Here is a 4549-nt window from a genome sequence, read left to right on the forward strand (position 1 = left end):
CAAGAAGCTCCAAACATTCCAAAACAAACTCCTACGTCGAATTTCACGCGCTCCCTGGTACATTCGAAACATCCAAATCCACAAAAACCTCGAAATGGAAACGATTCAGGAATTCATTTCGAAACTACACAAAACCAAAATCCTCCACCACACAAACATGCCCCTAATCTAAGAGATTTTTTCCCGAACAATCCCAAAACTCCACTTCAAATTTCCCAATAGTCTAATGGCAGACCCCCCTTGGGAACACCCACCTTAAGAAAAAAAAACCCGGCTTAATGAAAAACAAAATTTAAACACATTAAAGTAAATAAGGCCAAACCACAGAACCAGTTTCTTCCAAACTACCCCAAAACTTACCTCTTCTTTTTCAGTGGATTTTTTTTTCTCATTCACTAATCTCAGGCAAATAATCCCCTACCTCACCCAGGCTTACTCATAGGTCAGCACTAAAGACTAAAAGCCTTAACTGGCTAAGTCTAAAAAAACTTTTAACACACAGGGAGTCAGTGAAGTGACAGCAGCGACCGGGTGCAGAAGAAGTTAAACCCCGCGAGTCGGAAGACCGAGTTTTCCGTTTGTTATTGTTATTGTTTGTGAAGTCGGTAATTTTGAAGTTAAGTTCCTGTTCCGTATTTAAAGTTATACCGAGTTAATAAAAGTTGGAAGCTGAAGAAAGAGTTTGATACCCGGCCATCCACGGTACAATATTTATTTCTTTTCCTTCAGCTATTTTTCCGTTACATTCTGAAGTTACCATTTTTTATACACACTCACAATATACCGGGTGTTAATATTTTATGTTTCTTTCATTTGATTAATGTTTGGTATATTGAGCTTAGATTGTCTGTATCTTATCTAACATTCGTGGCATTGTTATGTTTTTTTAATTTGTATCATTTCATGAACTTTTCTCTTATCATAATTATTTTCATTAATTAGTATTTGTGTTTCAAAATCAAAATGATGTAACATTTGATGTGAATATTGTGCTACTGCTATTCCATTTTCGTTACTTTTCCCTAAGATATTATGCGGTTTGAAGTCAACATAGCAGAATAAAATGTTACGGTTTTTTCAGATTCATTTTGAAGCAGCAATGTGGGAAAAAACTAGAGTTGATGGGACCAGAAAGTTAAAAAGAAATGCCGTACCTACACTTTTTTCTTTCACAAACCCGAAGAAAATCAGAAAAGATCCTACTCAAAGAACTATACCGACCCGAGAGGCACATACAACCCTTCCTACTTGCTGTAGTACAAACACCCAAGAACTAAATGTAAGCTCCCTCGAACAGCCTTCCCCTTGCTTCTCTGTTAATTGTGATCCTGAAATGAATAGTGCAAACTCGAGCCCTCAAAAATCAAATAATTTAAGTAACAAAGAAAAAGTATATATGTATCAAAAATTATTAAAGAAAAAATAATTTTTGCTAAAACACCACACGTGTAAATTGCGAAATAATACTTACAAATTGAAAATGTTAGAAAAAAACCAAACTTCAGGCAACTCTCATGTACTACATGCTGAATTTAATGACGACCAAATTATAGCATTAAAGAAGAAACAATCGTTGAAAAGTACAAAATTGATTAAATGGAGTGATAATACTATAATTAAAGCAATGAAATTGAAATTCAGTTATGGTAACTCAGGTTACGAGAAATTATTAAAACAAAATTTACTCTCTCCTTCCATAAGTTATGTCAGGCCTAAAGATCCGCATTTGACTTGTCTATGGCGTAAAATTTGCGACACCCTTAACGTGAAGTGCCGTCCCTTGGTTCCCAGGAACTGAACACTTACTTGTTGAAGTGTGTGAACCATACATTGGTAGATTAGATATAAACCAGATGCATTTTTTGTCAGTAGGTTAAGCTAGGATTTCGTTTACATTTTTAAGTGTAGCTTTTATGTCAGGCAGTCAGCTGAAAACCGCCAAAGAGTTTGGTACATACAATTGTTAACAATCAACTTTTTTAATTTTAAATAAATATTTTAAAAAACAAAGTCTCGGCCATTGATCGTTAACTCATACGAACTTTACAACGTAGATTACAATATAATATAAATATAAGTATAGTATAGTATAGTAATTAACAGTTTAGTTTAGAAGGCGTTAGAAAATATGAAATAGAAAATAATTATATGTAAGTTTTTATTGCGTAAAGCCAACTAATGTCTTATAATGTTTGTCGTGTGTGTTTTAATACCTGGGACCTAGACAATAAACATTACTCAGTAATGGTTACAAGTGGGTCTATTATACGCCCGCTTAAAAACAAACGTTTGATTTATAACGAGGAACGAACAAGACTGAAAACCTAACTTAAATTTCCATTGCTGAAAACAATTCTTTTTACGTGCTGAATTGCATCTCGATTCAGCTGACTTAACTCTCAAGGAAAGGTATTTTATATAGACAAACTCATCTTTAAAGCTGGTTACTAATTTAATTGCAAAATGTTTTATATTATGGCAATTATTTCAAATTAAAGAAATACTTGAGCCATACAGATCAATGCAAAATATGTTGGTGCCAAATTGATTCGACCCATAATGGCGAATGGGAGGAGCTTTGGCCCTATTGTCGCCACTGTCTTGCATAAGGCCACTGTAGCGTGACCAACCTTTGTGGGGCGGATGAGTGTAGTACCTGAATCCGTCACGTCCATTAAAATATTTGAGACTGCAACAGACCGATTCCAATATTTTACACTTCACAAGTTTGACGATTACCATTCCAATTCTAATTGAATGATAGAAGGTATTGAAACGTTTTAAAAATAACAATGAATGGAAACGTTTCGAACCGGTTTCGTTCAGCCAATAGCTGGGTAGATCCTCATGTATCTCAGGAACGAAGTGGGCGAAATGCTTTTTAAGCCTGTAACGATTTATTTAGGGCCGTTTCCGTGCGTTCAAGATTGTTTGGAGACTTCCGGCGTCTTTGGTTTTGCAAATATTAAACACAGAACACCCTCCCTCTATATTTACATCATTATTTCACATAATATGTAATAAACCCAAAGAATGAGTTTTACTGTGGTTTCATTAATTAATCAACACCTGATTTTTTAAAAGATGAGGCGGGTTTTTGGTACCTATTCGACCATCTTTGGAGCAAGATTAAAACTAAACGACTAGTTTGAATGTTTTCCCCAAGGGCGCATAGGTATCGAAACGCGCTCCGAGGGAAAAAATTAAATGTTTGCAAAGGTAGTAATACTCGGTTATTTTATTGGGTGAAATAACGATGGAAATACTGTCTATGATTTTCCGCACATTAATTTTTGGTGTAAAACCGGACCGTTAAAGTACTGCCCATTTGTAGATACAGTTTATTCCGTAAACACATGATGTGTCGAACAATGTGTGTTAAACATTTGAGCTTGATACTTTTTGTAATGGCTGACTAAATACAAGGTGATTCAAAATTGGCGTCATTCCTTTTAAGGGGTGATAGAGTGGGAAGTACGAGAAAAATATTGAAATTTTTTTTTTCTAAAATTTCTAGAAGATATTAACAGTTGAAAATCGAATTTCAACTTTGTTATTAAGCATTATTTTGAAATTGTTCCATGTTTAATTAGTAGCATTCCTGGAATACTTGAGCATTCAAAAAGAAAAATTACCATCTTTGCTTTAAATTACAAAAATGTTTGATATCAAAAAAGTTCTCTTCTACAATTTTTTGATGAAAAGGTACAGCGGCAATGATGTTTTTTGTCATTAGCAGATAGTTACAGGTGGATAGCACTTGTCAATAATAACAATAATTTGTTAAACTGTGACTTACTTTGAATTTCTTTTCACGAATTTGCGGATACGCGATTAGTTCAGGGGAAATGCTACAGTAACGTAGCAGAAGCTGAAAGAACTCACGCCAACAAAGGACGAGGAGAGTGGTTCCAGGAAGATAGTGGACGACCATCGATGTTCCGGTTCCAGACACAGAGGAACAAGTATTGGGCATAATCGAAACAGGGCCTTCGAGGGGCACTCAGAGCACAATAACTGACACTTTCCCAAGCACCAAATAAATACCCAGGAAGGGCTACGTTCCTACCACGTTTGTACGATACACACAGCACAAGGAGATCCAAATGGAGCAGGAGTTAATTAACTGAATACGAGAAGCTGCTTGATAAGAGTGGATAATAAGGAGATTACACAGACACTAGCTTGTTTGGAGTTAACCATTCAAATGTTTGGTGTTGTATGGTTTATTTTTAAACACCAATATATAGAGGTTATAAGAACAGGTTGACATTTCGTCAACAAATCTTGTTGAATTTACCGTTTATCTTTGTCTATCTTATTGTCGCTCTGTATAATTCCATGGTTACTGGAGTTTTAAATAATTACGAAGCAACAGGTATTTGTGCAATGTTAATTAGGCAGATTACCTTGAAAAACGTTGCTGCCGTATTTCTGATATAGTTTTTTGCAAATTTTTCAGTTTTTAATAACAATTAATTTATTTTACTATTTTTTCTGTACTTCTATAACAGACAACGCGCCAGACAACACTTCCAGAGGAATGACA

General features: G+C 35.0%; 1 protein-coding gene and 1 long non-coding RNA gene across 6 annotated transcripts in view; one reads left to right on the forward strand and one right to left on the reverse strand.

Moving 5' to 3' along the window:
- Positions 1–2251, forward strand: part of LOC125505898 — a 5647-nt gene extending 3396 nt beyond the window's left edge. Inside the window, exon 2 of the long non-coding RNA XR_007282537.1 lies at positions 1082–2251. This is a non-coding gene — a long non-coding RNA (uncharacterized LOC125505898). The remainder of the gene's footprint in view (positions 1–1081) is intronic.
- LOC109541915 (leucine-rich repeat serine/threonine-protein kinase 1) overlaps positions 1–4549 on the reverse strand; it is a 444231-nt gene that overhangs the window by 179795 nt on the left and 259887 nt on the right. The window lies entirely within an intron of this gene.

This window comes from Dendroctonus ponderosae, unplaced genomic scaffold, assembly GCF_020466585.1.
Source record: "Dendroctonus ponderosae isolate FM_Combo_2020 unplaced genomic scaffold, Dpon_F_20191213v2 Dpon_F_20191213_1, whole genome shotgun sequence".
NCBI classification, from domain to species: domain Eukaryota; kingdom Metazoa; phylum Arthropoda; class Insecta; order Coleoptera; family Curculionidae; genus Dendroctonus; species Dendroctonus ponderosae.